This window comes from Paroedura picta, chromosome 7 (assembly GCF_049243985.1).
Source record: "Paroedura picta isolate Pp20150507F chromosome 7, Ppicta_v3.0, whole genome shotgun sequence".
Lineage (NCBI taxonomy): Eukaryota > Metazoa > Chordata > Lepidosauria > Squamata > Gekkonidae > Paroedura > Paroedura picta.
Genome location: NC_135375.1, coordinates 4465399 through 4488996, shown reverse-complemented (window position 1 = coordinate 4488996; position 23598 = coordinate 4465399). Strand labels below are relative to the sequence as shown.

Sequence of the window (23598 nt, the reverse complement as noted above, 5' to 3'; positions counted from 1 at the left end):
CATCTAGTCCCACCCCTGCTCAGTGCAGGATCAGCCTCCAGCATCCAGGAGAAGATCTGTCCAGCCACTACTTGAAGATGGCCAGTGAGGGGGAGCTCCCCACCTCCTTAGGCAGCCCCTTCCCCTGCTGAACTAGACTCCTAGAATCCTAGAGGGGGAAGGGGCCATGCAGGCCATCTAGTCCCACCCCCTGCTCAGTGCAGGATCACTCAAGCATCCAGGAGAAGGATCTGTCCAGCCCCTGCTTGAAGACGGCCAGTGAGGGGGAGCTCCCCACCTCCTTAGGCAGCCCCTTCCACTGCTGAACTAGACTCGTGGAATCCTAGAGTGGGAAGGGGCCATAAGAGCCATCTAGTCCCACCCCCTGCTCAGTCCCACCCCCTGCCTCCAGCATCCAGGAGAAGGATCTGTCCAGCCGCTGCTTGAAGACCACCAGTGAGGGGGAGCTCCCCACCTCCTTAGGCAGCCCCTTCCCCTGCTGAACTAGACTCCTAGAATCCTAGAGTGGGAAGGGGCCATGCAGGCCATCTAGTCCCACCCCCTGCTCAGTGCAGGATCACTCAAGCATCCAGGAGAAGGATCTGTCCAGCCCCTGCTTGAAGACGGCCAGTGAGGGGGAGCTCCCCACCTCCTTAGGCAGCCCCTTCCACTGCTGAACTAGACTCCTAGAATCCTAGAGTGGGAAGGGGCCATAAGAGCCATCTAGTCCCACCCCCTGCTCAGTGCAGGATCAGCCTCCAGCATCCAGGAGAAGGATCTGTCCAGCCTCTGCTTGAAGACGGCCAGTGAGGGGGAGCTCCCCACCTCCTTAGGCAGCCCCTTCCCCTGCTGAACTAGACTCCCAGAATCCTAGAGTGGGAAGGGGCCATGCAGGCCATCCAGTCCCACCCCCTGCTCAGTGCAGGATCAGCCTCAAGCATCCAGGAGAAGGATCTGTCCAGCCACCCCTTGAGGACGGCCAGTGAGGGGGAGCTCCCCACCTCCTTAGGCAGCCCATTCCACTGCTGAACTAGACTCCTAGAATCCTAGAGTGGGAAGGGTCCATTGAGGCCATCTAGCCCACCCTCTGTTTAGTGCAGGATTCCCCCAAAGCATCCACAAGAGTCTGTCCAGCCACTGGTTGAAGGCTGCCAGTGAATAGAGAAGATGGCCACAGGTAGAGGTGTAACCTTGGAGTTCACTCCCTCCTTAGGCCAGCGATTCCACTGTTGAACTGCTCAGACCATGAAGTTCACCTCCCCCCACACTGATGACCACTGTTTGGGTGGGGTTTTCTAAGCAGTTCCCCACCCACCCACCCCTCTGAAAGATCAGTCTGCCTCCTCCAGTTTACCCATCCGAACATCATGGGGAACCTGGTCAAAAGCCCTCTTGAAATCCAGGTAAGTTACCCCAACTGGCTTGCTTGGAGCTAGCAGGAGTAGAACATGAGGGGAAGGGGCTCGCTTTGAGCTTTCTGAATGGTATGCATACCAAGGGTATGAGGAGCGTGGCCATGCTTCCATAAACTGCGGCAGTGGCCATGTTTCTGCAGCGCCCCAAGAGATGACCAGCATGGCTGTTGGTTTCTACCTGGTGACCTGTAACTGCTGGGCTTCCCCACAGAAAACTGGCACAAAAGCAATGGCGCCAGTCAGAAGCACTGAGGCGAAGGTCCTCAGATCAGAAAGTTCAGGGCAGGAACAGAACACTCAATCCCAAGAAGTGGTGACAGTCAGATGGTTCTCCTTCCGAGTTTCCACACAACTCACTCATCACTCTGCGGTCAGAATTGGCTCTTGGAGGAGAAAATAGGGAGGTGGACCTACATTTATATGGTGAAGGGCACAGCCAGAATTACAGGGAGACAACCAGCCCAGAGGAGGACAGCTGGTTTTATACCCCCCCTCCTTTATACTACCATAAGGAATCTCCAGGTGCCTTCCAATGACCTTCCTTTCCTCTCCCCACGACAGACACCCTGTGAGGGAGGTGAGGCTGAGAGAGCTCTGAGAGAACTGGAACTAGCCCAAGGCCACCCAGCCGGCTGCATGTGGAGGAAGAGTGGAGAATCTCTTAGCCATGACACCAAACTAGCTCTCCAAGAAGAAGAGTCTACTGAGCCTGCGCATGGAAGAAGCCCAGGACAGGATGGCTGCCAGGCGGACACTGGAAACAGCAGGAGTTATTTCTTGAGCAAATTCTCCCCCCAGATGGATTCTGCTTGGGGGCAAAGGGGGGCCTTGAGGCTGCATGCTTGAGCTGCAAGAGGAGTCTGCCAGGAGTGGAGAGCGTGCTTGAGTTACTGGGGCTGAGTCCAGTGGGTGACCCTCAAGGAATCACTTGGCTCTTTAAACCAGTAATTAACCTCCGTTCACTCGTTATTGCAGTGTTCCTCCTCTGCATTTTTATATCAGTTTAACCAACGGATTGTTAAAAACAGGAGATGAATGAACTCATTTGGTAATTGTTTAGCTACCCTAAAACAAGATTCAAGTGGGGAGCCCTGCTGGTCTGAGGACGGGGGCTGCACGCGAAAGCTCATCCCTTGAATAAAAATTTGTTGGTCTTAAAGGTGCCTAAATTTGTTCTGTGCTAAAACTAATCTTTCCCTCTCCCCTATATATTCCGATGGGCTTTGTTTTCTAGGGCAGCCCCAATTTTCTGGCCCCTCCCACCAGGTCTGCTGTCCCTGTTTTGGGGAGTGCTGCCTGTTTTGGCCGCTGAATCCAAAGACCACCAGGTGTCACCACTGGAGGGAGGGGCTCTCTTAGCCAGAGACCCCCACCCGATTTCCCATAGCTGCCACAGTCATTCAAAGGACGGTAGTTGGGCTGAGAGGGAAATGCCAGGAATGTGAAGGTTTTCCTTATGGCTTTGAGCTGTTCTGCGTTTTGTGATATCGGTGCCTTGCAAATCACTTCAGACAGATTTTCCCCCTCTAAGAAAGCAGCATAGAGACACTTGGAAGAAAACTCTCCAGATTCGGGGGGGGGGGGCATGATTCTTCTGTAGATAGCTGGGAAAGTGAGGTGCGGCCACTGCTCTCTTCAACCAGATATGCAGGGATTATGCATTCTTAACAGAAAAAAATAATTTTTAGGGTCCATTGTGTTGTTGTTGTTGTTGTTAGTTGCGAAGTCATGTCCGACCCATCGCGACCCCATGGACAACGATCCTCCAGGCCTTCCTGTCCTCTACCATTCCCCGGAGTCCATTTAAGTTTGCACCTACTGCTTCCGTGACTCCATCCAGCCACCTCATTCTCTGTCGTCCCCTTCTTCTTTTGCCCTCGATCGCTCCCAGCATTAGGCTCTTCTCCAGGGAGTCCTTCCTTCTCATGAGGTGGCCAAAGTATTTGAGTTTCATCTTCAGGATCTGGCCTTCTAAAGAGCAGTCAGGGCTGATCTCCTCTAGGACTGACCGGTTTGTTCGCCTTGCAGTCCAAGGGACTCGCAAGAGTCTTCTCCAGCACCAGAATTCAAAAGCCTCAATTCTTTGACGCTCGGCCTTCCTTATGGTCCAACTTTCGCAGCCATACATTGCAACCGGGAAGACCATAGCCTTGACTAGACACAGTCTAGTCTTTTTAGGGTGCTGTCTAGATTTGCCATAGCTTTCCTCCCCAGGAGCAAGCGTCTTCTAATTTGATTTAGGAAGAGCCAAACAACACTTGGCCATTGCGTGCCCGGCCATCCCTCTAGACCTGGCAGTGAAGCCACCCATGAATCCGCCTTTTGCCGAATCAGAAATCTGGTCCTTCAGCATCAACCTGGCCTGCTCTGACTGGCAGCTGCTCTCCAGGGTCTCAGGTGGAGGAAGTTCTTTCCCACCGGCTCCTGCCCGATCCTATTAACAGGAATTGCTCCTGCCGGGGAGGGAACCGGGGCCCTTCTGCCTACCAAGCCGCAGTAGCTGCAGTCGGAGGACCCAGAGCCTCGTAATGTACGATATTTAAAAGCGAGCGATTTAGAAATGCATCTGGAAGGATCGCAGCTTGGAATCTGTTTGGAATCCCGACCTCTGCTCTTCCGAAACGTCGACCAAGCTGCGAGGACCGGCATCTCTGCCCATGCAGGCATACAAAAACTTTTGCCAAGAGTTAAACTGTGTGGGCCTTCAAGGAGCCATGCCGAAGACGCATCCCTGCATGCGAAGACTGCGAATGACACTCTGCTGGTCTTGAAGCTGTCCCCGTGGACTCAGGCCTCTTTCTCCTGCGGCAGGCCAACACCCACCCGGGTCTATTTTCAGCACTAGTTAAGGCTTAAGGGCAACGTTTCAGCTGCAGATCTTTAAAAAGCTCCTGGCCTGAGACATTCCCGTAAGCAGAAGAAACTGAGGGTCCGGGCGAGGGGTTGGGGGTCCCCTCCCTGGAGGCCTTGGGAGACGAGGGGGGCGCAGCCTCATGCCCCAGCACCTGGCCCCCGGAAAGCCAGGAGGAAGCAGCTTTCTTGGGCATGGGCAGGTGCTGCCCCCCTGGGGCCAGTGGGGATGATGCACATCCGCGGAAGAGCAGCCTCTGAGCACGGAGAGCGAGCGCAGAACCCGGCTCTGGTTAGAGCGGCATCCTGCTGGAAGAGCATCATGCTCAGTTTGAAGCACCGCATGCTGATAAACTCGGACCTGTCCAGAGGAGGCAACGAAGGTGGTGCTGGGCCTGGAGAGCCAGTCCAACGGGGAAAGGGTGAGGCAGCTGGGGGCGTTTAGCCCGGAGAGGAGGCAACGGTGGGGATAGCTCCCCATACTCGGGAAGGGAGTCACGGGGAGGACGGAGAGGGGGCGTTTCCTCTTGCCGCAGAAGGGGAGGCCAGAACCAGGAGGTCACAGCTAAATCAGAAGAGTCTTCAGCTAAACCCCAGGAAGAACTCCCTAACAGTTAGAGTCCCCCCCCTCCCCAGCAAAGAGGCTTCCTCGGGCGGGGGGGGGAAGGGGGGATGGCTGTCTCCTTTGGAGGCTTTTAAAGCAGAGGCCAGAGGGCTGTCAGGCAGCAGGGCTGATTCTGTGCATTTCGGCAGCTGATGAGAGGGAGGACAGGAAGGGGTGAGCCGAGGCTCTAGTCTTGCGGCCTTTCCACAACAGGCCCTGCAGAATACCCATCTCTGCTTTGGGATCACAAAGGGATTTCCCTCCTGCCCACGGATCCTGAGTGTCCCCCCCCTTCCTCTGGAGATAGAGCAGGGGTCCCTGGGGGAGTGGGAGGGGGGAGGAAGGTGTGATTTTCCTGCATTGTGGAGAGGGTCGGACTAGATGACCCTTAGGATCCCATCCAGCTGTATGCATCTATGCATATCCCCCCTCCTCCTGGGTTTCCTGTTCAGGATCCAATGCCTTCTATCCCAGCGTGGTGCCGTGAGCAGCACCGTCTAATCTGGAAGAGCTGAGTTGGTTCCCCCGCTCCTCCCCCACATGCAGCCAGCTAGGTTGACCTTGGACTCCTCACAGCACTGATAGAGCTGTTCAGATTGAGCAGTTCTCTCAGAGCTCTCTCAGTCCCACCTACCTTACAGGGTGTCTGTTGTGGGGAGAGGAAGGGAAGGTGACTGGAAGCCGCTTTTGGACTCCTTCAGGCAGTGAGAAGTGGGGTATGAAACCAGCTCCTCTTCTTCTCCAGCCAGACAGGTGAACTCTGACCAGCTCTGTGCTTGATTCTCCGGTGTGCCGGTCCCTGCTTAAGGACCTGGTTGCCATGACAAGGGCAGAGGGTGGGGAACAGGAGTCCTTGAGACGCCCACCAGGCCTGCCTCTCTGGGGCACCGGAGCATCCACTGGGGAGCCTTTGAACAGGCAAGGCGGGGAGGAGGGAGGGAGGGAATGGGCCTCCTCAGCCACAGGGAGTAGGAGAGCTGAGAACAGAGCCGCCTGGAGAAGGAGCACAGCCGCCCGGAGGGAGGGAGGGAGGGAGGGAGGGAACACCCCCGAGCAATCAGCCAGCCATTCATTCTCGGTCTGCCCTAGTCAGCCTTTTAAAGAGAAGTTCAGGTGGCTTTCGGCAATAAATAACCCCAAATAAAATCATCTTTAAAAAGCATTTCTCTTAATAACTGGCAGCGGAGCGTTTACTGCCGCCAACTTCAGCCTACCTTCCAAAAACTCCGGGACAGGAGGGGTTTTCTGAATGCTCAGAGTGGGTTCCTGACAGTTCTCTCTGTCCCCCCCCCCCCTTCAACCTGCACACTGCCTGGGGGCTTCTTACTCCCAAGCAAGTCTCTGCCAGACGAGGGCTGCCAGCTGTGGGCTGGGAAAGAGTTGGGGGGGGGAGGCTGAGGAGGGGGCTTCGGGGGAGGGTGGGCTCCACTGGGGTCATTTTCTCCAGGGGAACGGATCCTTGTTGCCCAGGAAGCAGCTGTAATGGCAGAAGACCTCCAGGGCTCTCCCTGGTGGGTGGCAACCTGAGCACCTCAGGTCCTTGGGGGGCAGTGCCCTCCCACACCGACCACTGGAGAGCCCGCTTCTTGGGGGGGAACTGTGCGTCTGGGGTGAGAGATGGTTTCCTTCCCCACCAGGACAGAACAGAGCAGCAGTTCTATGCTTGGCCTGGAGACAGAGGCCCTGGCCCACTGGTGCCCATCCACCTTGACCAGCAGCCGGGGTTGGAGCTGATAAATAACTTCTCTGGGATCTTCTGCAGAGTCCCAGGTGGTGATGTGGAAACTCCACACTGCCCCCCCCCTCCACTACCGCATGGATGCAACGCAGATGAAAGGCAGCCTCTGGTGACCTTAGAAGGGGGGTCGGAGGGAGTGCGCCATCCTTTGATTCCAAAGCAGCTGACATCGCCCGCCTCTCCTCCATTTCATCCCCACAACAGCTCTGTGAGGTAGGCCAGGCCTCCCGGCATGTTACGCAGTGAAGAGGGCTTCTGCCTTTGGATCCTGCCACTAGTGGGCCACCAGCCCCCTCTCTGGCTGCAGTCCCCATTGCGTGGGAGGGAACACGGTGGCCTGTTCAGCTGGGGAAGCCCCCCCCAGGACCCCCATCAGGGGGTAGCAACCTGACAGCACTTTACGTGTGTACACCACGCATACGCATGCTGTAGTCCTTTTGTACATGGCACCGGGAGCATCGTGTGCCGTTCTGGAGGACCCACAGCGAAAGAATGCAGAAAAGAGTGGTGATCCAGCGCCTTTGATCAAGCCCTAGGAGGAAAGGCGGGGAGACATCAAAATCTCAAGAGGTCCTAGTCCCCCTGTGGACCGCATGGGTCAGACCCCTCCGGGAGTCCTGTGGGCAGTTATGGAGGCCTCTCGTCAAAGAGGACGTGGACAAAACGGAGAGGGGGCAGAGGACAGCAAGGAGGAGGATCCGGGGGGGCCTGCGGACCAAGCCCTGTGAGGAAAGGCTGAGGGACTGGGGAATGTTCAGCCTGGAGAAAAGGAGGTTGGGAGGGGACATGATAGCCCTCTTTAAGTATTTGAAAGGTTGTCGCTTGGAGGAGGGCAGGAAAAGGTTCCTGTGGGCAGCAGAGGGTAGAGCCCGCAGTCCTGGGTTTAGACAACAGGCAGAAAAGTACTGGCTGGATATTAGGATATTTTTTTTAAACTCACCCACTCCCTGGCAATCTCTGAGCAGCGGCTGGAGGAGCACCTGTGCAGGCGGACCCTGTGCTGGACGGCCTGAGCAGCCCCTTCCAGCTCTACGATTCTACCCTTTCCCAGGCAGAAACGCAAACCAGGCCTTCTCGGCGGTGCACTGTCTTGGCAGCAAGGCATCTGTGCCCCATCACGGCTCATGATCCCAGCATGCAGAGTCCCGGATTTCATTTTCAAAGAAGCCCATCCTTCCGTACCGCTGCAAGAGGGTGACGGGGAAGGAAAAGGAGGAGGAGGAGAGCAGAGAGAACTGGGACTGGCCCCAGCTGGCTGCCTGTGGAGGAGGAACGGGGAATCCACCCCCGTTCTCCAGATCAGAGCTGCCACTCTTAACCACAACGCCCAGAGAAAGCACTTTTCCAGTGTAGCTGCCTCGGCTTTCTCGAGAGGCTGGTGGGCTTCAAGCCCCCGGGAAGCCAGAGCCGGAGGACCGCCAGGCATCATGCAAAGCTTCCGGGGGGGGAGGGGGGCTGGGAGGCAGCAGCATTAGTTATGAACCTGTGGCTTGAGGAGGCATCGTTTGCATGGCTGTCCGCGCAGATGCATGTGTAGCCTCTGCTTCTGGTGGGTCTTAAAGGTGCTCTTGGGCTCAAATTTTGTTTTGCTAATTCAGAACTGGTCTTCCCAGTTGCAATGTATGGCTGCGAAAGTTGGGCCATAAGGAAGGCAGAGCGTCCAAGAATTGAGGCTTTTGAACTCTGGTGCTGGAGAAGACTCTTGCGAGTCCCTTGGACTGCAAGGCAAACAAACCGGTCAGTCCTAGAGGAGATCAGCCTGACTGCTCCTTAGAAGGCCAGATCCTGAAGATGAAACTCAAATACTTTGGCCACCTCATGAGAAGGAAGGACTCCCTGGAGAAGAGCCTAATACTGGGAGCGATCGAGGGCAAAAGAAGAAGGGGATGACAGAGAATGAGGTGGCTGTGTGGAGTCACTGAAGCAGTCTGTGCAAACTTAAATGGACTCCGGGGAACGGTAGAGGACAGGAAGGCCTGGAGGATCATTGTCCATGGGGTCGCAATGGGTTGGACACGACTTCGCACCTAACAACAACAAGAGAGATCATCTCATGTGTTTCAGAAAAAACTTTGTCACTGCAATGGGGAGGAAAATATTTATGGCTCTTATAGAGAAAGATATTGGTGCACTTTAATAAACAATTGTTAAAATTTTATATTGGTTTATATTGGTTTTATATTGGTTTATAGTTCAACTTTTGAGGTCCTGACCTTGTTAAAGTTGGGTTCACTGGCAGTCTTCAAGCAAAGGTTAGATACGCACTTTTCTAGGATGCTTTAGGACAGTGGTCCCCAACCCGCAGGCCTCGGCCCGGTGCCTAAGAGCCTAATGCTGGGAGCGATCGAGGGCAAAAGAAGAAGGGGACGACAGAGAACGAGGTGGCTGGGTGGAGTCACTGAAGCAGTCGGTGCAAACTTAAATGGACTCCAGGGAATGGTAGAGGACAGGAAGGCCTGGAGAATCATTGTCCATGGGGTCGCGATGGGTCGGACACGACTTTGCACATAACAACAATTCAGAACAAGATGCTGACCCGCCTGAACCCTGACTTCTTGCCATTCTTGCCTACCATCTACGCAAGACCTTTCAGGGGGTTCTCAATGGTAAAACATTTGGGGAAGGGTGCTTGAGGCTGATCCTGCCTTGAGCAGGGGGTTGGGGCTGGGTGGCCCGCCAGGCCCCTTCCATCGCTCAGAGTCCAAGATCTCCCAGCTACACGGCACGCACCCTACGATAAATAAATAAATTGGCGAGATTTATGTTCTACCTCCTGAGTTCTGGGGCCGGACTTGGACCCATTAAGCTCCCCTCCGCTTTCCGAACCAGCCCAGACGCCCCTCCTTTTGCTGTGCTCCCCTCTGACGCGTGGGCAAAACAGAAGACGAGGGAGGCGTTCTCTCTGTGCTGCTGTTGCCTTTCTCATCCAGCACAGGGAGACGCTTGTAAAGCAGTCACGATGCAGGTGATAAATGCCAGCCAAGAAATATGCCCCACTAGCTGCCCTCCTGGGAAGGCATGGGATGTGCGTCCAGGGGGGGGAATGGGGAGAGAAAATCCTTTCTGCCGCGGGACCCTCTCCAGGGCCTTTCCCTCGTTCCCTGCAGTGCCACCTACTGGCAGGGTCCTCTCTGAAATTGGTGGGGGGGGGACGCTGGGGGTGCTTTCAATTTGGCGAAAGTCAGAAAGACAGAAAACACACAGACAACAAAAATAATTCCCACTATATAAATTTGCAGCAGCACTTACATATATAGTGGCCTGGATACGGGAACCACAATCAAAAACCATAGGTAATAGCTTCCATGAAAGATTATGGCCAGCAGGAAAACAAAAACAAGAGGCAATATCAAATACCTGGATCAGTGGACTTCTGAATGCATGGTCCAGGCACAACAAAAGACTATCTCCAGCACCCTCAATACTGACATCGCCAGTTGAAGCATACTCTGGCAAAGCTCAACAGAAAAGACTGACGTCTCCAGTACGAAGACTTAATACTTAAAACCTGCAAGTTTAAGGATATGCAAACAATAAGGAAAGAAGGAGTAGAAATTCAATGGTTAGAGTACAACCAATTACTATCTAGATTCAAAGCAGAGTTTCAGCAACCGCTAAATCCACAGGCTCCAATACCAGAATTTGAAAATTTGGTAATTCAAGATAAGCCTCACTTGGACCGTTTATGCACTGGGAACTTCACTGCCCCAGCTTCCATGCAAGAACACAAATTGGGGGCGGATGAGGTTCACCGGGCCAAATGCTCCACCATGTGGCTGCAGGAAGAGGTGGGGCAACCTGCCATGACTAAAGCTCCAGCCTGCAGCCCAGCATGAAACCTCCAGTGCATAAACAGTCTTGCAGGGCCAAATATATAAACTGCTATTAAGGTATGAGACGGAAACGGAACGGGTTAAGCCATGTATGATTAAATGGATGCAAAATATTGAGACAAATGTGACAATAGAACAATGGGAACTAGCATGGTCTAGAATCCCTAAGTATACTAACAGTCAAATACTTAAAGAAAACTGGTATAAAATGTTTTACAGGTGGTACGTGACACCAAAAGTGATTCCGAAAATTGCTAAAAACTCTGATAACAAATGCTGGAAATGTGGTGACAAAGTAGGTTCTTTCTTCCATATGTGGTGGAAATGTGAAAAAGTTTATAAGTTCTGGGCAAAAATACACACCATTGTGCAGAAAATGTGGGGTCTTAGATTTCCCATGAAAGCTGAAGCTATGCTGTTAAGTGCCTCCCAGCTCAAACCCAAAGTCTATTCTTCTATGTGACGACAGCAGCAAGACTAGTTCTGGCCAAGAAATGGAAAATGCAAGAATTACCTTCGATAGAAGACGGCTGAACAAACTAGCAGACTTTGCAAAGATGGCCAAACTGACACTGATAGTTAATGGAAGAACAGAAGAGGTGTTCCAAGAACAACGGGGCCCTTATCTGAATTATTTAAGAAAATAAACTAAAAGGGGACACGAAATGGGGAATTAAATGTAACAAATGAAGAGCATATCCTATCTTTCTTTGTATTAACAATTTATACTATTTGTTCTGTTCCATTTTTATCTTTATGAAAATAAAAATATATATCGCAAAAAAAATAAAATAATTCCCACTCTGCATAAAAAAGCAGGTGCTTTTTTTGAGGGGGTTCTTGTTCACTCAGTTGATTTACAAAAAGTGATTAAACCATGACTTCTCTCTTGTTAAACAAAACAAAATCAGAGCCCAGCGGCACCTTTAAGACCAACACAGATTTATTCAAGGCGTGAGCTTTTGAGTGAAAGCTCCCACCCTGAATAAATCTTTGTTGGTCTTAAAGGTGCTGCTGGGCTCTGACTTTGTTTTGTTGTGCTGCTTCAGACCAACACGGCCACCCACTTGATTCTCTCTTGCTAGTCAAGCTATTGGTTTAAGTCAGACTTACGAGCGTGGGGAAATGCATCCATACAGCCCTCTGCAGCAAAGGACGTTCATTGATGAAGTTGTTCAGTGTCCCAATGTGAAGATGTATCACCAGGCGTCAAAATGCAACACGATACCAGGCTCACACAAAGTGTCTGGGGCACCACCTGGAACAAGACCGTTCCAAAATCCCAATTCATCATCTCCTGTGCTTAAAAAAAATGAGGCGATTCTGTAGGGCACGTGAGCCCCTTGGCGTGTGGGGTTAATAGGAGTCTGGGATAAACGCAGGAAACACATCGGCCTTTGCATTTCACCCTTGTCATTTTCCCTATATTATTTTGACTTCAAAAATACAAATGTAATCCAAGTTGGAGATACTTCAGGCGGGCCACGGTTTATTGATGTTCGGCATGACAGGCGCTGCGTGGCCTTCTCAGAATTGCAAGGGAAAATTCCATCATCGGCTTGGTCCCAATATTTACAGCTATCCAGTTATACGGCTGAGGAGGTTAGAAAACAACATCTGTTCCCTTGACGATTTTGGAAAGGATGTTATTTAACTATCTATCCGAGGGGCTCTGAGGCCAAGGCGACGTTTTGCTCATTGGGCTGATTGAGAGAGATGCGGAGGATAAACTCGGCTCCCCCAGATGTTGGGAATCAATGCTGGAATTTGCTCTTTCGGAATAGTGTCTTCTGACAGTCAGAGCGGTTCCTCAGTGGAATGGGCTTCCTCGGGAGGTGGTGGGTTCCCCATCTTTGGAAATGTTTAAACAGAGGCAAGATTGCCATCTGATTCTGTCAAGGAAGGCTCAAGGGGGTGGCAGGTGACAGCGGATGAGCGATAGGGTTGTGGGTGTCCTGCATAGTGCAGGGGGGTGGACTAGATGTCCCAGGAGGTCCCTTCCAATTCTATGATTCTAGGATTTTACCTGGTGGAATGAGCTCCCAGAAGAGCTGCGGGCCCTGCAGGATTTACCAGTTTTCTGCAGGGCCTGCAAAACGGAGCTCCTGGGGAGGAAAGCTATGGCAAATCTAGACAGCATCCCAAAAAGCAAAGACATCACCTCCAGCTGGTTCGGCAGGGCATCTGGCAGGGCATTGGGACCATCCAGAGGGCCAAGCCCTCAATTGAGTCCCAAGCAATCCCGACACACTCCACTCCACTCCACTGACCACCAAAACTTGGAGAGCCCTGTAGTTTGAAAATTGTGTGTGTGTGTATTGTGTTGCCCTTCCGATGTATGGATTAGTAACCTCCCAAACCCCCTTTCGTTCCATGACGGGGCCTGTCCCCCCACCCTCCATTTTCTGGGCGTCCTTGTCTTTTCCAGGGATTCTTGGCTTCTCATAATATATCCCAAGTATGACAGCCAAAATTTGGTCATTTTGGCTCAGGATCATTTGATCTAGAACCCAGTGATCTGTCTTTTTGGGGATCCACAGAATCTGTAAATATCTCCTCCAACATTTCAAATGAAAGCACACAAGTCCTGTCCGCTTTCTTCACTGTCCAATTTCCTCACCCCCACCTAGTCATGGGAAACAAGGTGGCATGAATGAACTTCACCTTGGTCGCCAGGGGCACCCTTATTTATTTATTCGTTTTATATACCACCACTCCCAGACCAGCCAGCTCATGGCAGTTTACATTCCCTTCGCTTAAGGATCTTTTCTAGCTCCTTCATGGCTGCCCTTCCCCATCTCAGCCTCCTTTCGATTTCTTGGTTGCCGTCTCCCTTTTGGTTGATGATGGAGCCAAGGAACACGAGATCTCAAACCATTTCAGTTCCTTCATTGACCTCTGGCGGCAATTCTCCCGGAGTCAAACATTTCAAAAAGCAGATTCAGGTGTGTCGCCGTGTCGGCCTGAAGCAGCAGAACAAATTTTGAGTCCAGGGGCACCTTTGAGACGAAGAAAGTTTTATTATTGAATAAAACTTTGTTGGTTTTAAATGTGCCCCTGGACTCAAAATTTGTTCATTTTAGAAAACAGTTATTCAAACTTATAATCAAACGCGAAACCTTCAAGAACCTAAGAATCCTAGAAATTATGTTGTGGATTATTGTGATAAAATATTTGGGGCCATTGAGTCTACATTGTTTCAACTGATCCCTTGCACCAATTTGAGGTCTCAGCAAGGACAAACAAAAGACCGAATTCTCATGGAACAGTTTCCCCGTCATTTCTTAAAGTGTAGTTGTGTGTATATTCTCCATTAAACAAGATCCCTTTCTTATGGAGCACTTGAAATTGAGGGCATCTCCCGCTATGGTCCCCAAGATTCTGCCTTTGCCAAAACAACAGAGAAACTTTGCTCGTTAGAATGAAAGAGGTGGCCTGCCGGATCAGGGCCATGTCCCATATTCACTCCCACATCCGCCTCACACGGTGAGCAAGCAGTTGCTCTAGGTGCTCTCCCCTGGGCTTCTTGAACATCGTTGACCTCCTTCTCCTCCATCCCCCCCCCCCTTTTTTTAGGAATGGGGGTAGGAGGGGGATCTTATTATTGTGCTGCCATGTTGTGACATTTTAAAGTTTTTTAATGGGAGTTTTAATGGGTTTTTTAAGACATTGTAACCCGCCGCGAGCCATTTGGGAGTGGCGGGAAATAAATCGAAATAATAATAATAATAATAATAATAATAGAATCAGAGTTGGAAGGGACCTCCAGGGCCATCTAGTCCAACCCCCTGCACATTGCAGGAAACTCACAACTAGCTGCCCAGCCACAGGGACCCCCGTTCCATGCCCATATGATGCTCCCTCCCAGGAAAACCAGAATCCCTGGCCAGCCTGGGCTGGAGGAAATTTGCCCCCTGACCCCAAAGTGGCGATTGGCAATTCCTTGTAGGAAATTCTTCCTGTACGCTGTTGAATCAACCTCACTCTATGGCACCATACCTCATTTAAGTCCCTTTCCCCCACCCCACCCTCCTCAGGGCACCCCCAACATCTCCAGGGGTTCCCCAACCCAGACTTGGCCACCATACTGCCAAGGCCAGAGTGGGTTCCGACTGGCCGCGGGTCCTTGGTAACGTGAACATCTGTGGCCTGCACTCTTTTTAACTTAGAGCTGCCAAGCAGGGGTGGCCAAACTGTAGCTCTCCAGATGTCCATGGACTACAGTTCCCATGAGCCCCTGCTAACATGCTGGCAGAGGCTCATGGGAATTGTGGTCCATGGACATCTGGAGACCCACAGTCTGCTCTAGAGCTTCTGGCCATACCACGGAGTGGAGTTTCCAGGCATCTCCCAACCCACAGCTGGCCACCCCTAGGCTGCAACCACCCACCATGTTGTGCCCAAATCTGCAGCACACCTGGAGGCTCGAAAAGGCGCTCCTCCCCCCCCTTCCAGAAGGTTCCTTTGCCACTTTGGTGCCTCCCCAGATTTCATCGCCCCAAAACAAAGCTGAAAGCTGGGTGGGGAACCTTCTTTCCAGCTCCGGTGGCCAGAATGTGTTTTAACTTCAGCGGCTCGAGGGGCTGGAAAAGGAGTTCTTAATTTGTGTGTTTCAGGCTCGGTCGCTCATGAATGGCAGGTGGCGAGTTGATGGGGGGGGGGGGCACAAAAGGTCTTCTATAGCTGGAGGGGAATGCAGAATAATGCAGTCAGCTCAGGAGAGCGGGTGGAAGATAAGAGAAACTCGAAATGCTGGTGGGATCCTTCCAAGCAGCCAGCTCCTGCCAAGGACAAGAACGAGCAGGCGCCTGAGATCAGAGGTGCCCGCGGCTGCCAGCTCTGGGCTGGGAGATGCCTGGGGATCTGGAGGGGGAGCCTGTGGAGGGAGGGCAGGGGCTGTGCAGCCAGCCAGCTGGGTGAGAGAGGCAGCGTGGCGTCAGGGTTAAGAGCAGTGGCCTCTCAACTGGTGAGCCGGGTTTGATTCCCCACTCCTCCACAGGCAGCCAGCTGGGGGACCTTGGCCCCGTGGCAGTCCTCTTAGAGCTGTACTCACAGAGCAGTTCTGTCAGAGCTCTCTAAGCCCCACCGACCTCACAGGATGCCTGTGGTGGGGAGAAGAAGGGAAGGTGATTGTAAGCCACTTTGAGACGCCATCAGGCACTGAAAAGCAGCTGGATCACCCATGGGGGGCCCGACCCTCGATCCCCAGCGCCATGCCTCGTTGCCCCCTGAGATGGGCCGCCTCCCCCCTCCCCCCCCTTGCCGGCCCCCGCAGGTCTCTTCCCAGCATGCAGGAGGCAAGCAGCAGACAGACGCAGCGGGGGATCATTTGAGGCCATTATTTCAATTAATTGCACATGTTGCTAAACTCATGCAAAATAGAGGCCGAGGCCAGTTATCCCAATCAGCCCCCGCCAGGGAGACATCCGTGTCATTAGCCAGAAGGCAAACGTGGCTGCGAGCGGCCCGGCTTCCGCATTGCTCATGTGGAATTCGCGCTGGGTGCCAAGAGCCACCGTTCCCAGCGGTGTAGACCAGACACTGAACAGGAGTCAGCAGTGTGACTCAGTGGCTAAAAAGGCAAATGGGATTTGGGGCTGTATCAAACGGAGCATCGTGTCCAGATCACAGGAGGGGATGGTACCGCTGTACTCTGCTCTGGTTCGGCCTCACTTGGAGTCCTGGGTTCAGTTTTGGGCACCCCAGTTGAAGAGGGATGTAGACAAACTGGAGCGTGTCCAGAGTTGGCCAACAAAGATGGTGAAGGGTTTGGAGACCAAGACGTAGGAGGAAAGGTTAGCCTGGAGAGGAGACTGAGAGGGGATCTTCAAGTATTTAAAAGGGTGCCATGTCGAGGATGGAGTAGAATTGTTCTCTCTTGCCCCAGAGGGACAGACCAGGACAGGTTAGAGTGGATGAAGAGACCCTACAGTCCCACCCCCTGTTCAGTGCAGGATCAGCCTCAAGCATCCCGAAGGATCTGTCCAGCCACTGCCTGAAGACTGCTTACTATTTTAGTTGCCTATATCCTGATTTCCTCCCCCAAAGGGAACCTCAGCATCTGGCTCTAGTCTCCTCTCCTCCATTTTATCAGAACAACAGTCCTGTGAGGTAGGTGAGGCTAAGGGTGTGTAACTGGCCCAGGTTCACCCACCAAGCCACCTTGGCAGAGCAGGGATTTGAATCTGAGTCTCCCAGATCCTTGCCTGACACTCTGACTTGAGAACGGTCACCTTAATCAGTTATCCTGTGGATGGGCCAGCGGAAGGGTAGTTTCAAGGGCAAAGTTGCAGCCCCTTGGCTTGAACGCCTCCCCCCATATCCAAGATGTTTGGGGCCAGGGGAAGCAGAAGCAGCCGACCGGGAGACAAGCCAGCAGGGTTCAGAGCAGCCTTGTTCAACCTTTGGGCTGTGGAAGAGCACTGGCAAGAAATGTTCAGCCTTGGCTGTCCCTTGGAAGTAATGCCAGCTGGCTATGCCTCTCTGCCACACCCCCAGAAGTGACATGACCCTCCACACCCCCCCCACACACACACACCACAACCAACCCCTCCCCTTTGGTTTTTACACCCATGGCCTATCCACCGAGCCCCCTGGGGGGAGGTGGCCAGTTCCCCAACTTGCAAGCAGTCCATTAAGGCAGGATGGGGAAGGATGCAGACCTCCTGCAGACCCCTTCTGGAGCACCCATGGACTGAGGGGGTCTGCAGAGCCCTGGCTGGGAATCCCTGGGTTAGAGGCCTGGACTAGATGCTCAGAGACCCAGGTTGGGACTCCCAGCTTGCTGGGTGACCTGGGGCCAATCACTTACTCTCAGCCTAACCCACCTCACAGGGCTGTGGTGAAGATAAAAGGCAGAAGGTTGTAGGTCACTTTGGGTCCCTATTGAGGACAGAAGTGGGGTATAAATGCGGCCATTGCATAAATGGCCAACGGGAGGGGCTTCCTGGACAGAAGCGCTCCCCGTTATCATCACGAGGACACACATTCCGTCCTTCAGAGGCAGGCCAAGAACAATTAGAAGGCACAGAGTCCAATAGTATTAATTAAAACCGAAAGCATTAAACTCTGCAGACTTAAGCCTTGAGGGGGAGGACTTCCTTAAAGAGTACTTGTAAAGCAGCCCAGATTTTTAAAAGTTGGTCTCCCGCCCACCAATCCCATAGATATTCCACTACAAAGCAGAGGTGGGCCAACCTGGGTTCCATTATTAAGTGCAGACATTTTTGTCTGAATAATTGTTGTCAAGAGGGCCGAAATGAGGCACTTCTCTCTGTAGTCCAAAAAGGGGAAAGGACGTGGGCTCTGTGTGCCACTCCTGGCGCCCGACAGATTCCAGAATGGGCAAAGGTCATGTGATCCATGCCCTGGCTTAGGGCTGCCAGCCTCCAGGCGGGACCTGGAGATATCCTGGAATCAGAACTGCTCTCCAGGGGGAAAGTGGCTGCTTTGGAGGGGAGGGCTGGGGTGAGCAATATGCCCCTCCCCAACTCCTGCCCTGCTCCCCAGGCCCCACCCATAAACCTCCGGGACTTTCTGGGCCCAGAGCTGGCAAGCCTGCCGTGCTGGCCTTGGGCTGCTTGTCCAGCTCCCGGAGGGCTGTTGCTTGCAGCTGGTGTGCGTGCCTGCGTGTGACGGGCTGCAAAGACCAGGCCACACGGTCGGCAGTCACAACTGCTGAGTTGTTTTATGGCTCTCGGCATCCGAGCTGTGCTAATGAGCTTCTTGCGGGTGGCTCGTTCAGCGTCATGCGCCTGGCAGTGGGACGGGCCCGTTCCCGACTCTGCAAGAAGGAGCCAGTGGCGGCAGAGCACGTGTCCTGCTTTCAGGAGGGAGCACTTAAGGGAGACAAGAGCAGAAACAAATCCAGATGTCCCCACGGAAGGGGGGAGAAACACGGAGTCCAGAACAAGAGGTGCCAAGGCGAGGCGGGCAGATGACCAAGTCCCTTGAAAGAGGCGGGCGGAAGACCCAGAACGCAGCGGGGTGTGGACTGGCCCATCCCAGCCAGGTAGCGGTGATGACCTTGCAAGGTGCACCGAGAGAATCTGGCAAGCTCTGGGGCTCTGCAGCAGCCTGGTGTTCAACAGGACGACTCCACCAGCCTCAAAGAATTCTGCGGGAGATGCCAGCAGCCCCCAAACGCTGGTGTTGAACCCCACAAAAGCACTCCCAAACTGGAAAAGTCCTACTGAGATGGGGAATGTCTTCGAAGTTAGTTAGAAGGGAGGCTGGGGTGAGTCGCAGAGGCAGATTTCACGTGATTTTAAGAATGTTATTAACTGTATATTAATCTATTATTGATTGTAACTGACTCTGATGCTGTACATCGCCCTGAGATGGTTTGCTGGGGAGGCGGAATATAAATTGAAGGAATAAATCAATCCATCTGGAGCATCCCAGCTGCAATAAACAGTCCGGTTTAGAAAAGACACACGAACAGGAGAGGCCAACATGCCACACAGGGGCCAAAACCCAGGGGTTCTCAGGAGGTCCACCAGCAGGGCCGTCGCTCCAGAAGCCCTCCACTCTTGCCCCCCCCCCCCCCCCCCGAAGCCCCAAGAAGACAGAGCATCCCTGCCCCAGGCAGAAGAGAAGCATAGTTGGACCAGACCAATGACCCACTGTTCATAGAATCCTAGAGTTGGAAGGGACCTCCTGGGCCATCTAGTCCAACCCCCAGAACTATGCAGGACACTCACAACCCGCTCATCCACCTGCTCGAATTGAAATCAGCAAGTAAATTCAAAAAGTCAGCCTTGAAGGCCTGTTGCTAAACTATATATTAGTAGCATATAGTCTACAGTTGAAGGGGCTAGCAGAGATTCAACAAGACTCTTCTAGATAGTCCAACCCCCCCCATCTAACATTCTGTGTCATTCATTGGCCAAACCCCAGAGGCCCTCAGGAGGTCCACCAGTGGGGCCAGAACTCCAGGAGCCCTCCCACTGTGGCCCCCCAACCCCCAAGAAGACAGAGCACCCCCTCCCCAGTCTCAGGCACCTAAGAGAACGCTGCCCTCCACAATGCAGACAGACCCAACTGTTGCTTGTTACTGAGTACCGTTGTTCTCTCACACTGTTTGTTGTTGTTGTTGTTGTTAAGTACTGTTGTTATATTACACTGTTTGATACAAGTTTCACTGTTAAATAAGTTTTATATTGAATGTTCATTGTGCTGTACTGCATAGGAGAGTCATAATGTAAACTGCCCTGAGCCAAAGGGGAGGGTGGCATATAAATATAATAAACAAACCACACAAAAAGACAAACAAAAATAAATGCTGTGTCAGGCCAGTGGCCCCTCCAGCCCAACACGCTGTGCCACACAGGGCCAAAGCCCAGGGGCCCTCAGGAGGTCCACTAGCAGGGCCAGAACTGCAGAAGCCCTCCCACTGCTGGCCCCCAGAGGCCTTTGTGCCATTGTGTGCACATGTGTGTGTGTGCGTGTGGAGCCACACAAACACAATTCCTGCCAGACAAAGGCGAGCTGCCCCTCATGAGGCGAAAGACAATCCAAGCTCTTGACTGGGGGTGCCTGTGCCTGAGAGGAGGGGGCTGATGCCCTGCAGAGCTCACACCCAGACCTCAGCTGCACAGGGCTGGCATCCCCAGGGCCAGGTCAAGCTCTGACGGGATGTTGCCTCGGGGGCCAGGAGGAAGGGGGCTTACCTGCTCAGGGAGGGGGGAGTACCTTGAAATAGCCCTCCCCAAGTCAGACCCCAAGGGCAGGCTTCTCCCGGCTGGGCTGCTCCCCCCTCCACCCCCCCCCCCCACTGCAGCAGAGAGGCCCTCCTTACCTTCCAAGCACTTCCTCTCCCTCCTGTCCATCTCGCCACCTCTCCCTTTCGGCCCCTCCTCTGCCTCCTTTACTAGGGTTGCCAGCCTCCAGGTCAGGCCAGGAGACCTCCTAGGATTATCCGTGACCTGCAGACAACAGGGACCAGTGTTAGCAGGGTAAACAAGTCCAAGATATTCACACGCTGTATTTTAGGATAATGGGGAAGGCACTGGCAAACCACCCCGTATTGAGTCTGCCATGAAAACGCTAGAGGGCGTCACCCCAAGGGTCAGACATGACTCAGTGCTTGCACAGGGGATACCTTTACCTTTACCTATTTTAGGATAAAGGAGACAAAAGGATTTATTCATGGATCTACACACTGTGATAGTGCAGAGGAGAGATAGGGACAGGTGTCTGCTCTACCTGGCTACCTAAGAAGAAAGAGAGAATGAGAGAGAAGCTTCCAAGAAGGAGCAGGAAATAGCCCCCAAGAGTAGCCACCTGGAGACAGACCAGAAGGACACTTAACAGGAGCGAGAGGTCCTGACCTCCCTGACCTCCCTAATGGTCTTCTTGCTGCCCCCTTCAGGCTCTTCTCTTCTTCTCTTTGTACACCAGACATGGCCTATCCCAACAACCAGTTCCTCAGGGAATGGGCTTTGGGGCATTGTGTCCTGTGGGGTGGGGAGTCTTCTCGTCCCCAGACCCTACCCTCGCCGGGCTTCATCCCCACCCCGCCAGGTATTTCCCAATCCAGAGCTGGCAACCCTGGGGAGGTCCCTCCCCCCCTCTCCAAACCCCAGCTCCACCCCCAAAATATTGGCCACTCCTTCTTAACCTTGGAAGTCACGTTTCAGGATTGTGCAACAGGTAAAAGCTGCCAACTCTGACCGGGGGGGGGGGGGGGGGGGGGGGGGCCTCAGCAGGCGGCAATGCAGTAGAGTTAAGGTTGCCAGGCCACTGGTGGGGGGTGGCTTGTAGGGGGGGCCAGATCCGAACTTACCCCCTGAAGTCCCGATCTTTGCAGGCTTGCTCAGTGGATGGAGGCCTGCAGTGACAGACCGGGTTGAGGATGAGCCGTGGCTCAGCGGAAGAGCCTCTGCCTGGCATGCAGAAGGTCCCGGGTTCGAACCCAGACATTTCCAGTTAAAAGGATGTGGCAGAAGGGCATGAGACAGACCCCTCCCTGAGGCCCTGGGGAGCCCTTGTCACTGGGGAGGGCAATATTCAGCCTGAGGATGGACTGATGGTCTGCGCCAGAGCAAGGCAGCCCCACGGCCAGGGGGAGTGGACAGTATCGGCCTTAACGGACCAGGAGTCTGAGACAGGAGAAGGCAGCTTCAGGCGTCCTCAGAGACGTCCCCCTTGGGGGTGGGTGGGGGGTGGATGTACAGCCAACCATCGCTCCTGGGTATCGGAGGCCCAGGCCTCTTAAGCTCCTGGTGGCAGTTTTAATCCTTGCAGGTGAGCCCCACCTGATGGGAGACGCCTCTGGTGCAATCCTCAAACAGGCCGTCTAGGCCAGGGGCAGTCCAACTGCGGCCCTCCAGATGTCCATGGACTACAATTCCCAAGAGCATTTGCTGGCAGGGGGCTCCTGGGAATTGTAGTCCATGGACATCTGGAGGGCTGCAGTTTGACTACCCCTGGTCTAGGCCAACCCCCTACTCCATGCAGGGTCAGCCTCCACAAGAGGAGGCAGCTGACTCCTGCCGGCCCCAGCAAAGGGCGTTCCAAGCCAGTGGGGATTGGAGGTGGCCTGCCCAGACCCTCCTCTGCAGAGTCTTCCTCCGGGGGGCGGGGGGCGCTTCTCTTGTGGGGTCTGAGGGGCCTGGGCTCTCCTGGGTCCCCTCCTCTCTCCTTCACATTTCTCCCCGCGAGGTCCCTTTCTAGACACGGCGGCTGACCGTGAGCATGGAAAAGAGCCCTCCGGGAGCAGGCTGCGGGGGTGGGGCTCCAGCCGGCCTGCAGCTGGCAAGCTGACCCTCCCCACAATGGAAACTGGCTTGGGGGGATGAGCTGTCCTCTGGTGCCCCCTTGCAGCTGTCAGGAGAGGATGGCCAGAGCTGCACCTCCAGAGGAAGAAACGGAGCCAGAGGGGGTTTATGAGTTCCCACTGGGCCTGGCCTGGCCTGGCTCAAAGTGGGTTTGTGCATCTGCCATGGCCAGCTGTGAGCGGCGGGGGTGGGGGGTGGGGGGTGGGAGAAGCAGCGGGAATCTCCAAGTGGAGCGCTGGAGAGGTCAGCCAGTGGGACTGTTGGGCCCAAGGGGGTCATTCTGCATGCAGAGGACATTTACGTAAGCCCCCCCGCCCCCCGGCAGTCAGGGTTTCATAAATGGCAGGCGCTTGTACAGAAGAAAGTGGTAGAGTCCTGCCCTGCAAATTAGGTGTTCGCTTGTGACGCTTTGAATCAGAGTGGGAAGGTACCTCAAGGGTCATCTAGTCCATCCAGCCCCTGCATAATGCAGGAACTCACAACTACCTGCCTATCCACAGTGACCCCAATTTCATGCCCAGATGATTCCCCCCCCCTAAATAAAATCTCCAGAATCCAGCCTGGCCTGGAGGAAATTCCCCTACCATCCCTCTGCGTCAATTAGCAATTCCCTGGGTATGGATGTTCCCCCTGGGCATAAAATGAATGTTCATAAATGAAAACACTCACTTAACTAGCTCCTCAGGCAGTGGGCGGTGCTGTGCCTCCCTCTCTCCTGCTGCAAGGGGGCAGAGGAGCCTGGCACCTAGGGTTGCTAACCTCCAGGGGGGGCCCAGAGCTCTCCATGGCTTCCAGCACTTCCGGCCAGGCTGCCCAGCAGGGGCATCTCTCCCTGCCTTGGGAATTTAAAAGAACAAGAAGAGCTTTCCCAGGCAGCAAGCCCTTGCCCCACAGAACTGACATGAAACTTTCTAAATGGGGACAGTGTGGTTGCCAGCCTCCAGGAAGGGCCTGGAGAGCTCCCAAAATTACAACAGCTCTCCAGACTGCAGGGATCAGCTCCCTTGGAGGAGATGGCCACTTGGGAGGGGGGACCCTATGGTCCCCCCTTTCCCCTCCCTCCCCAGACTCCATGCCCAATTCTCCAGGGATCTCCCAACCCAGAAGCGGCATCTGCTCCCCTCTCAGGCTCGGGGTTTCTGCTCACCAGACTGAGCCTCTTTCTGCTCGGCCGTCCGCTCCCCTGGGCTCCGTCCCCCCTTTCCGCGCTGGGCTCCCAGTTCGAGGAGCTGCGAAGGAGCAGAGAGACCGCCCGGCCCAGCCCGCCCCTGGTGCCGCCCCCCCCTTCCGAGCGCAAGGCCTGGAACTCCGTCTCGGCGGTGGAAAAACAGAGCAGCAGCAAGAGATTTTGTCCTAATTTCAAAACGATGTCTTGGATTGTTTTCTAATAATTTTTCGG

The 23598-nt window shown here is 53.9% G+C and overlaps 1 protein-coding gene across 1 annotated transcript in view; it reads right to left on the bottom strand.

Moving 5' to 3' along the window:
• The window catches only part of CNTFR (ciliary neurotrophic factor receptor), a 278409-nt gene extending 258172 nt beyond the window's left edge, over positions 1–20237 (bottom strand). Inside the window, exon 1 of the mRNA XM_077346597.1 lies at positions 20219–20237. The gene's annotated coding sequence lies outside the window, so the exon portion shown is untranslated. The remainder of the gene's footprint in view (positions 1–20218) is intronic.
• Between the last annotated feature and the right edge of the window lie 3361 nt (positions 20238–23598).